Raw genomic sequence first — 12,433 nt, forward strand, 5'->3', positions numbered from 1 at the left:
ACTTGGCGGGGTTTTGGACTCTGATACTGCGGGCAGCTTGGGTCGTTTGCATAGTGGCCGACTCGTTGGCATCGGTGGCACGTGACATTGGCTCTGTACCCCGGTCGCGCCGGGGTGCTGCCCCGGTTGGCCGGGGGGGTGGTGCTGGTAGCGGGGGCGGCCGGAGTGTTGTCTCTTCCTCGTCCTTGGCCCCCTCCTCCTCCTCTGGGTCGGTAGTGACCATTGTTGTTCCTGCTCTGCTCGTAGGACCCATTCCGGCCCACTCTGGTGATCTCCCACCGGTCAGCTTCGGCTGCGAGCTGCCGGGGATCGGTTAACTTGCTGTCGAGGAGGTGTTGGCGTAGTTCAATGAAGCAATTGTTGGACAGATGCTCCCATACCATCAGATTGAACAGCTGCTCGTAGGTCGTGACGTTGTTTCCTTTGATCCAGCCTTCGAAAGCTCGGCTAAAGTACGTGACATAGTCCACCCAAGTTGTACCCGGGATGCGTGTGCAGTCTCGGAACCTCTGACGGTACATCTCGGGCGTGAGGCCATAGCGGGTGAGGAGGGCCGCTTTCATATGGTCGTAGGAGGTCATCTGGTGGTCTGGGAGCTGTAACAGGGTATCGCGGCCCTCATTGAGGAATCTGCCCCATAGGCCGGCTCCCCAATCGTTTCTATCGATCCGGTGTGCAGTCATAGCGATTTCATAGGCCTTAAACCATTGCTGGATGTCGTCTTCTCGGAAATATTCTCGGACCACATCCTTGGGGATGTGTACCTTTTTTTCCGTGGTCCCCGGGGTGTGCGGTCTCTCGGGCACCCCTAACTCTTTATTCTGTTTGCGCAGGTTGATCTCGGCTAGGTTCCGTTCGTGCTCGTACGCCAGTTTCTTTTCCTCGAGCTCCCTTTGTCTCTGTTTCTCCTCTCTTTCTTCTCGGAGACGTAGGTGCTCTAAGTTGATTTTTTGTTCGGCCAATTTGAGTTCTACGTCCATCTTGAGTCGGGCCATTTCTAGCTCGTGTAGTCGGGTTTTTTCTCTTTCTTGGATTTCGTCTTGCGAGAGACCGGTTCTTTGCCCTTCAGGGGCCGTGCTGGTTTTGTTCGCGGTGCTTTGCTCAGGGGCTTCGGCATCCCTGGTCTCTGCCCAAGATTCTAGGGCATGCTTAAAATCGTCCTTGGTGCTTAGTCCGGTGGTAGCGATACCTAGTTCGATGCAGAACTGCTTTAGTTCACGATGACTGTATTCCTCTAGTTTTTCCCTTTGGAACTTCTCAGTTGATCCGCTTTCTTTAGTTGTCATTGTGGTTCGTTGTGGGGTGAGCTACTCTCTGTACGTTATGCGGTGATTCGGATCCCGTCGCTGGCCACCAATGTTAGACGGACCGGGAAGGTCGGCCGAGATTACGGGGAGAGGTCTCCGGGGAGAGCCGCCTCCAACGACTGTACAGACAAGTAACTTCCCCCCCACAGATGGACACCACACAAGACTGAAGGTTAACGAGACTTTATATGCACTTCTTAGGTTACGATGGTATGATACAAGGAGGTCTGGACTCCGGGGTCCCCTCGATTCAAGTCTTTGGCTGAGGAAAGGGGTAGCGGGACAGTCTTAATTACTAATGAGTACGAAGTAGCTCTCAATCCTCGAGCTCGGCGTTGAGATGATCGGGCCGTGGAGGAGCCAAGCAGGTCCCGAGATGGATGAAGGAAAGATGACGGTTACAACGGTCCGCGGCCACGCCAGCAGGTCCCGACGACGATGAAGACTGTAGGTTACGACGGCTGTGGCAGCGCCAACAGGCAGGATGATGGTGCACAGGACAGAGCTATGGCAGCGCCAGTAGTCCGTCCAGGATGAGTTCCTCTTTACGTCTCTCGACTCCAAGATACAACTGCCTTCCTGCTCTGGAGCTGCCCCAGTTATAGGGCTGGCGTGCTTTGATGTCCGGACCCTCGCACTTGGGGGTCGGGAGGTCCGGGATGAGGGAGTCCAGACACCCAGCAGGGGGGTGGAGCCAGCGCCCGGGGAGGTGATGGGCGAGCGGCACTTGGCGGGGGAGAGCCATCGGCACCTCGTTCTCCCATTGACTTGCCAAGTAGCCCGCTCACCTCCTGGGTGGAGGGTGGTGCCGAAATGTCTGAGGCCGGGCTAGGCCCAGGGTTGAGGTCGATCGGGGGCCAGGCGGCCTCGTGAGGAAGTGTCCAAGATGGCGGCCCAGGCTGGCGCGTGGGCCGGCAGTGGATCGGGCCCATGAGGTCGATATGTTTGAAGGCAGGGGTCCCTGAGGGGACGGAGGACGTGCAATGGTGGTGTGTGGTACTTGCGTGACCGGGCTCGGGCCTGGTCGAGCCGGGGGAGAGCGGCCCTTCACGTGGCCTGTCCAACAACGAGCCATGTCTCGTGTCTAGAGATACTGGAAATATCAAGTACTTACTTGCACGAACCTTGGTGAAACACTCACAAACTTTTTCCCAACTCTTCAAGTCATACGCACTGCATATACCAGAGTGCAGAGGGGCGATCCGGCGGAGAGGCTAGCAGTGTGCTCCCATCGTTGATTCCTGTTATAGGGCTCCGGTGAGCCCCCAATCTGACGAGCTTTTGGAGACGCACCTGCGCACCTAAGAGGCAACGAAGCCTGTGACAGTTGTTTGGCTGCCTTCTCTGCCACCCCAGAACTCTTCTCTACTGATGAGGGATACTATCCCGAAACACGAGCCATGTCTCGTGTCTAGAGATACTGGAAATATCAAGCACTTACTTGCACGAACCTTGGTGAAACACTCACAAACTTTTTCCCAACTCTTCAAGTCATACGCACTGCATATACCAGAGTGCAGAGGGGCGATCCGGCGGAGAGGCTAGCAGTGTGCTCCCATCGTTGATTCCTGTTATAGGGCTCCGGTGAGCCCCCAATCTGACGAGCTTTTGGAGACGCACCTGCGCACCTGAGAGGCAACGAAGACTGTGACGGTTGTTTGGCTGCCTTCTCTGCCACCCCAGAACTCTTCTCTACTGATGAGGGATACTATCCCGAAACACGAGCCATGTCTCGTGTCTATAGATACTGGAAATATCAAGTACTTACTTGCACCAACCTTGGTGAAACACTCACAAACTTTTTCCCAACTCTTCAAGTCATACGCACTGCATATACCAGAGTGCAGAGGGGCGATCCGGCGGAGAGGCTAGCAGTGTGCTTCCATCGTTGATTCCTGTTATAGGGCTCCCGTGACCCCCCAAGCAGACAAGCTTTTGGAGACGCACCTGCATGCCTGAGAGGCAACGAAGCCTGTGATGGTTGTTTGGTGGCCTTCTCTGCCACCCCAGAACTTTTCTCTACTGATGAGGGATACTATCCCGAAACACGAGCCATGTCTCGTGTCTAGAGATACTGGAAATATCAAGTACTTACTTGCACCAACCTTGGTGAAACACTCACAAACTTTTTCCCAACTCTTCAAGTCATACACACTGCATATACCAGAGTGCAGAGGGGCGATCCGGCAGAGAGGCTAGCAGTGTGCTCCCATCGTTGATTCCTGTTATAGGGCTCCCGTGAGTCCCCAAGCTGAAGAGCTTTTGGAGACGCACCTGCGTGCCTGAGAGGCAACGAAGCCTGTGACGGTTGTTTGTTGGCCTTCTCTGCTACACCAGAACTTTTCTCTGCTGATGAGGGATACTATCCCGAAACACGAGCCATGTCTCGTGTGTAGAGATACTGGAAATATCAAGTACTTACTTGCACCAACCTTGGTGAAACACTCACAAACTTTTTCCCAACTCTTCAAGTCATACGCACTGCATATACCAGAGTGCAGAGGGGCGATCCGGCGGAGAGGCTAGCAGTGTGCTCCCATCGTTGATTCCTGTTATAGGGCTCCCGTGACCCCCCAAGCCGACGAGCTTTTGGAGACGCACCTGCGTGCCTGAGAGGCAACGAAGCCTGTGACGGTTGTTTGGTGGCCTTCTCTGCCACCCCAGAACTTTTCTCTACTGATGAGGGATACTATCCCGAAACACGAGCCATGTCTCGTGTCTAGAGATACTGGAAATATCAAGTACTTACTTGCACCAACCTTGGTGAAACACTCACAAACTTTTTCCCAACTCTTCAAGTCATACGCACTGCATATACCAGAGTGCAGAGGGGCGATCCGGCGGAGAGGCTAGCAGTGTGCTCCCATCGTTGATTCCTGTTATAGGGCTCCTGTGAGCCCCCAAGCTGACGAGCTTTTGGAGACACACCTGCGTGCCTGAGAGGCAACGAAGCCTGTGTCGGTTATTTGGCGGCCTTCTCTGCCACCCCAGAGCTTTTCTCTACTGATGAGGGATACTATCCCGAAACACGAGCCATGTCTCGTGTCTAGAGATACTGGAAATATCAAATACTTACTTGCACCAACCTTTGTGAAACACTCAGAAACTTTTTCCCAACTCTTCAAGTCATACGCACTGCATATACCAGAGTGCAGAGGGGCGATCTGGCTGAGAGGCTAGCAGTGTGCTCCCATCGTTGATTCCTGTTATAGGGCTCCCGTGAGCCCCCAAGCTGACGAGCTTGGGGAGACGCACCTGAGCGCCTGAGAGGCAACGAAGCCTGTGACGGTTGTTTGGCGGCCTTCTCTGCCACCCCAGAACTTTTCTCTACTGATGAGGGATACTATCCTGAAACACGAGCCATGTCTTGTGTCTAGAGATACTGGAAATATCAAATACTTACTTGCACCAACCTTGGTGAAACACTCAGAAACTTTTTCCCAACTCTTCAAGTCATACGCACTGCATATACCAGAGTGCAGAGGGGCGATCTGGCTGAGAGGCTAGCAGTGTGCTCCCATCGTTGATTCCTGTTATAGGGCTCTCGTGAGCTCCCAAGCTGACAAGCTTTTGGAGACGCACCTGCGCACCTGAGAGGCAACGAAGCCTGTGACAGTTGTTTGGCTGCCTTCTCTGCCACCCCAGAACTCTTCTCTACTGATGAGGGATACTATCCCGAAACACGAGCCATGTCTCGTGTCTAGAGATACTGGAAATATCAAGTACTTACTTGCACGAACCTTGGTGAAACACTCACAAACTTTTTCCCAACTCTTCAAGTCATACGCACTGCATATACCAGAGTGCAGAGGGGCGATCCGGCGGAGAGGCTAGCAGTGTGCTCCCATCGTTGATTCCTGTTATAGGGCTCCGGTGAGCCCCCAAGCTGACGAGCTTTTGGAGACGCACCTGCGCACCTGAGAGGCAACGAAGACTGTGACGGTTGTTTGGCTGCCTTCTCTGCCACCCCAGAACTCTTCTCTACTGATGAGGGATAATATCCCGAAACACGAGCCATGTCTCGTGTCTATAGATACTGAAAATATCAAGTACTTACTTGCACCAACCTTGGTGAAACACTCACAATCTTTTTCCCAACTCTTCAAGTCATACGCACTGCATATACCAGAGTGTAGAGGGGCAATCCGGCTGAGAGGCTAGCAGTGTGCTCCCATCGTTGATTCCTGTTATAGGGCTCCCGTGACCCCCCAAGCAGATGAGCTTTTGGAGACGCACCTGCATGCCTGAGAGGCAACGAAGCCTGTGACGGTTGTTTGGTGGCCTTCTCTGCCACCCCAGAACTTTTCTCTACTGATGAGGGATACTATCCCGAAACACGAGCCATGTCTCGTGTCTAGAGATACTGGAAATACCAAGTACTTACTTGCACCAACCTTGGTGAAACACTCACAAACTTTTTCCCAACTCTTCAAGTCATACGCACTGCATATACCAGAGTGCAGAGGGGCAATCCGGCAGAGAGGCTAGCAGTGTGCTCCCATCGTTGATTCCTGTTATAGGGCTCTCGTGAGCTCCCAAGCTGACAAGCTTTTGGAGACGCACCTGCGCACCTGAGAGGCAACGAAGCCTGTGACAGTTGTTTGTCTGCCTTCTCTGCCACCCCAGAACTCTTCTCTACTGATGAGGGATACTATCCCGAAACACGAGCCATGTCTCGTGTCTAGAGATACTGGAAATATCAAGTACTTACTTGCACGAACCTTGGTGAAACACTCACAAACTTTTTCCCAACTCTTCAAGTCATACGCACTGCATATACCAGAGTGCAGAGGGGCGATCCGGCGGAGAGGCTAGCAGTGTGCTCCCATCGTTGATTCCTGTTATAGGGCTCCGGTGAGCCCCCAATCTGACGAGCTTTTGGAGACGCACCTGCGCACCTAAGAGGCAACGAAGCCTGTGACAGTTGTTTGGCTGCCTTCTCTGCCACCCCAGAACTCTTCTCTACTGATGAGGGATACTATCCCGAAACACGAGCCATGTCTCGTGTCTAGAGATACTGGAAATATCAAGTACTTACTTGCACCAACCTTGGTGAAACACTCACAAACTTTTTCCCAACTCTTCAAGTCATACGCACTGCATATACCAGAGTGCAGAGGGGCGATCCGGCGGAGAGGCTAGCAGTGTGCTCCCATCGTTGATTCCTGTTATAGGGCTCCGGTGAGCCCCCAATCTGACGAGCTTTTGGAGACGCACCTGCGCACCTGAGAGGCAACGAAGACTGTGACGGTTGTTTGGCTGCCTTCTCTGCCACCCCAGAACTCTTCTCTACTGATGAGGGATACTATCCCGAAACACGAGCCATGTCTCGTGTCTATAGATACTGGAAATATCAAGTACTTACTTGCACCAACCTTGGTGAAACACTCACAAACTTTTTCCCAACTCTTCAAGTCATACGCACTGCATATACCAGAGTGCAGAGGGGCGATCCGGCGGAGAGGCTAGCAGTGTGCTTCCATCGTTGATTCCTGTTATAGGGCTCCCGTGACCCCCCAAGCAGACAAGCTTTTGGAGACGCACCTGCATGCCTGAGAGGCAACGAAGCCTGTGATGGTTGTTTGGTGGCCTTCTCTGCCACCCCAGAACTTTTCTCTACTGATGAGGGATACTATCCCGAAACAAGAGCCATGTTTCGTGTCTAGAGATACTGGAAATATCAAGTACTTACTTGCACCAACCTTGGTGAAACACTCACAAACTTTTTCCCAACTCTTCAAGTCATACACACTGCATATACCAGAGTGCAGAGGGGCGATCCGGCAGAGAGGCTAGCAGTGTGCTCCCATCGTTGATTCCTGTTATAGGGCTCCCGTGAGTCCCCAAGCTGAAGAGCTTTTGGAGACGCACCTGCGTGCCTGAGAGGCAACGAAGCCTGTGACGGTTGTTTGTTGGCCTTCTCTGCTACACCAGAACTTTTCTCTGCTGATGAGGGATACTATCCCGAAACACGAGCCATGTCTCGTGTGTAGAGATACTGGAAATATCAAGTACTTACTTGCACCAACCTTGGTGAAACACTCACAAACTTTTTCCCAACTCTTCAAGTCATACGCACTGCATATACCAGAGTGCAGAGGGGCGATCCGGCGGAGAGGCTAGCAGTGTGCTCCCATCGTTGATTCCTGTTATAGGGCTCCCGTGACCCCCCAAGCCGACGAGCTTTTGGAGACGCACCTGCGTGCCTGAGAGGCAACGAAGCCTGTGACGGTTGTTTGGTGGCCTTCTCTGCCACCCCAGAACTTTTCTCTACTGATGAGGGATACTATCCCGAAACACGAGCCATGTCTCGTGTCTAGAGATACTGGAAATATCAAGTACTTACTTGCACCAACCTTGGTGAAACACTCACAAACTTTTTCCCAACTCTTCAAGTCATACGCACTGCATATACCAGAGTGCAGAGGGGCGATCCAGCGGAGAGGCTAGCAGTGTGCTCCCATCGTTGATTCCTGTTATAGGGCTCCTGTGAGCCCCCAAGCTGACGAGCTTTTGGAGACACACCTGCGTGCCTGAGAGGCAACGAAGCCTGTGTCGGTTGTTTGGCGGCCTTCTCTGCCACCCCAGAGCTTTTCTCTACTGATGAGGGATACTATCCCGAAACACGAGCCATGTCTCGTGTCTAGAGATACTGGAAATATCAAATACTTACTTGCACCAACCTTGGTGAAACACTCAGAAACTTTTTCCCAACTCTTCAAGTCATACGCACTGCATATACCAGAGTGCAGAGGGGCGATCTGGCTGAGAGGCTAGCAGTGTGCTCCCATCGTTGATTCCTGTTATAGGGCTCCCGTGAGCCCCCAAGCTGACGAGCTTGGGGAGACGCACCTGAGCGCCTGAGAGGCAACGAAGCCTGTGACGGTTGTTTGGCGGCCTTCTCTGCCACCCCAGAACTTTTCTCTACTGATGAGGGATACTATCCTGAAACACGAGCCATGTCTTGTGTCTAGAGATACTGGAAATATCAAGTACTTACTTGCACCAACCTTGGTGAAACACTCACAAACTTTTTCCCAACTTTTCAAGTCATATGCACTGCATATACCAGAGTGCAGAGGGGCGATCCGGCTGAGAGGCTAGCAGTGTGCTCCCATCGTTGATTCCTGTTATAGGGCTCAGTGAGCCCCCAAGCTGACGAGCTTTTGGAGACGCACCTGAGCGCCTGAGAGGCAACGAAGCCTGTGACGGTTGTTTGGCGGCCTTCTCTGCCACCCCAGAACTTTTCTCTACTGATGAGGGATACTATCCCGAAACACGAGCCATGTCCCGTGTCTAGAGATACAGGAAATATCAAGTACTTACTTGCACCAACCTTGGTGAAACACTCACAAACTTTTTCCCAACTCTTCAAGTCATACGCACTGCATATACCAGAGTGCAGAGGGTCGATCCTTCGGAGAGGCTAGCAGTGTGCTCCCATCATTGATTCCTGTTATAGGGCTCCCGTGAGCCCCCAAGCTGATGAGCTTTTGGAGACGCACCTGCATGCCTGAGAGGCAACGAAGCCTGTGACGGTTGTTTGGCGGCCTTCTCTGCCACCCCAGAACTTTTCTCTACTGATGAGGTATACTGTCCCGAAACACGAGCCATGTCTCGTGTCTAGAGATACTGGAAATATCAAGTTCTTACTTGCACCAACCTTGGTGAAACACTCACAAACTTTTTCCCAACTCTTCAAGTCATACGCACTGCATATACCAGAGTGCAGAGGGGCGATCCGGCAGAGAGGCTAGCAGTGTGCTCCCATCGTTGATTCCTGTTATAGGGCTCCAGTGAGCCCCCAAGCTGAAGAGCTTTTGGAGACGCACCTGCGTGCCTGAGAGGCAACGAAGCCTGTGACGGTTGTTTGGTGGCCTTCTCTGCTACCCCAGAAATTTTCTCTACTGATGAGGGATACTATCCCGAAACACGAGCCATGTCTCGTGTGTAGAGATACTGGAAATATCAAGTACTTACTTGCACCAACCTTGGTGAAACACTCACAAACTTTTTCCCAACTCTTCATGTCATACGCACTGCATATACCAGAGTGCAGAGGGGCGATCCGGCGGAGAGGCTAGCAGTGTGCTCCCATCGCTGATTCCTGTTATAGGGCTCCCGTGAGCCCCCAAGCTGACGAGCTTTTGGAGACGCACCTGCGTGTCTGAGAGGCAACGAAGCCTGTGACGGTTGTTTGGCGGCCTTCTCTGCCACCCCAGAACTTTTCTCTACTGATGAGGGATACTATCCCGAAACACGAGCCATGTCTCGTGTCTAGAGATACTGGAAATATCAAGTACTTACCTGCACCAACCTTGGTGAAACACTCACAAACTTTTTCCCAACTTTTCAAGTCATATGCACTGCATATACCAGAGTGCAGAGGGGCGATCCGGCTGAGAGGCTAGCAGTGTGCTCCCATCGTTGATTCCTGTTATAGGGCTCCGTGAGCCCCCAAGCTGACGAGCTTTTGGAGACGCACCTGAGCGCCTGAGAGGCAACGAAGCCTGTGACGGTTGTTTGGCTGCCTTCTCTGCCACCCCAGAACTTTTCTCTACTGATGAGGGATACTATCCTGAAACACGAGCCATGTCTCGTGTCTAGAGATACTGGAAATATCAAGTACTTACTTGCACCAACCTTGGTGAAACACTCACAAACTTTTTCCCAACTTTTCAAGTCATATGCACTGCATATACCAGAGTGCAGAGGGGCGATCCGGCTGAGAGGCTAGCAGTGTGCTCCCATCGTTGATTCCTGTTATAGGGCTCCATGAGCCCCCAAGCTGACGAGCTTTTGGAGACGCACCTGAGCGCCTGAGAGGCAACGAAGCCTGTGACGGTTGTTTGGCGGCCTTCTCTGCCACCCCAGAACTTTTCTCTACTGATGAGGGATACTATCCCGAAACACGAGCCATGTCCCGTGTCTAGAGATACTGGAAATATCAAGTACTTACTTGCACCAACCTTGGTGAAACACTCACAAACTTTTTCCCAACTCTTCAAGTCATACGCACTGCATATACCAGAGTGCAGAGGGTCGATCCTTCGGAGAGGCTAGCAGTGTGCTCCCATCATTGATTCCTGTTATAGGGCTCCCGTGAACCCCCAAGCTGATGAGCTTTTGGAGACGCACCTGCATGCCTGAGAGGCAACGAAGCCTGTGACGGTTGTTTGGCGGCCTTCTCTGCCACCCCAGAACTTTTCTCTACTGATGAGGTATACTGTCCCGAAACACGAGCCATGTCTCGTGTCTAGAGATACTGGAAATATCAAGTACTTACTTGCACCAACCTTGGTGAAACACTCACAAACTTTTTCCCAACTCTTCAAGTCATACGCACTGCATATACCAGAGTGCAGAGGGGCGATCCGGCGGAGAGGCTAGCAGTGTGCTCCCATCGTTGATTCCTGTTATAGGGCTCCCGTGAGCCCCCAAGCTGACAAGCTTTTGGAGACGCACCTGCGAACCTGAGAGGCAACGAAGCCTGTGACAGTTGTTTGGCTGCCTTCTCTGCCAACCCAGAACTCTTCTCTACTGATGAGGGATACTATTCGAAACACGAGCCATGTCTCGTGTCTATAGATACTGGAAATATCAAGTACTTACTTGCACCAACCTTGGTGAAACACTCACAAACTTTTTCCCAACTCTTCAAGTCATACGCACTGCATATACCAGAGTGCAGAGGGGCGATCCGGCGGAGAGGCTAGCAGTGTGCTCCCATCGTTGATTCCTGTTATAGGGCTCCCGTGACCCCCCAAGCCGACGAGCTTTTGGAGACGCACCTGCGTGCCTGAGAGGCAACGAAGCCTGTGACGGTTGTTTGGTGGCCTTCTCTGCCACCCCAGAACTTTTCTCTACTGATGAGGGATACTATCCCGAAACACGAGCCATGTCTCGTGTCTAGAGATACTGGAAATATCAAGTACTTACTTGCACCAACCTTGGTGAAACACTCACAAACTTTTTCCCAACTCTTCAAGTCATACGCACTGCATATACCAGAGTGCAGAGGGTCGATCCTTCGGAGAGGCTAGCAGTGTGCTCCCATCATTGATTCCTGTTATAGGGCTCCCGTGAGCCCCCAAGCTGATGAGCTTTTGGAGACGCACCTGCATGCCTGAGAGGCAACGAAGCCTGTGACGGTTGTTTGGCGGCCTTCTCTGCCACCCCTGAACTTTTCTCTACTGATGAGGTATACTGTCCCGAAACACGAGCCATGTCTCGTGTCTAGAGATACTGGAAATATCAAGTACTTACTTGCACCAACCTTGGTGAAACACTCACAAACTTTTTCCCAACTCTTCAAGTCATACGCACTGCATATACCAGAGTGCAGAGGGGCGATCCGGCAGAGAGGCTAGCAGTGTGCTCCCATCGTTGATTCCTGTTATAGGGCTCCCGTGAGCCCCCAAGCTGAAGAGCTTTTGGAGACGCACCTGCGTGCCTGAGAGGCAACGAAGCCTGTGACGGTTGTTTGGTAGCCTTCTCTGCTACCCCAGAACTTTTCTCTACTGATGAGGGATACTATCCCGAAACACGAGCCATGTCTCGTGTGTAGAGATACTGGAAATATCAAGTACTTACTTGCACCAACCTTGGTGAAACACTCACAAACTTTTTCCCAACTCTTCATGTCATACGCACTGCATATACCAGAGTGCAGAGGGGCGATCCGGCGGAGAGGCTAGCAGTGTGCTACCATCGCTGATTCCTGTTATAGGGCTCCCGTGAGCCCCCAAGCTGACGAGCTTTTGGAGACGCACCTGCGTGTCTGAGAGGCAACGAAGCCTGTGACGGTTGTTTGGCGGCCTTCTCTGCCACCCCAGAACTTTTCTCTACTGATGAGGGATACTATCCCGAAACACGAGCCATGTCTCGTGTCTAGAGATACTGGAAATATCAAGTACTTACTTGCACCAACCTTGGTGAAACACTCACAAACTTTTTCCCAACTTTTCAAGTCATATGCACTGCATATACCAGAGTGCAGAGGGGCGATCCGGCTGAGAGGCTAGCAGTGTGCTCCCATCGTTGATTCCTGTTATAGGGCTCCGTGAGCCCCCAAGCTGACGAGCTTTTGGAGACGCACCTGAGCGCCTGAGAGGCAACGAAGCCTG

This window comes from Lissotriton vulgaris, chromosome 3_1 (assembly GCF_964263255.1).
Source record: "Lissotriton vulgaris chromosome 3_1, aLisVul1.2, whole genome shotgun sequence".
NCBI classification, from domain to species: domain Eukaryota; kingdom Metazoa; phylum Chordata; class Amphibia; order Caudata; family Salamandridae; genus Lissotriton; species Lissotriton vulgaris.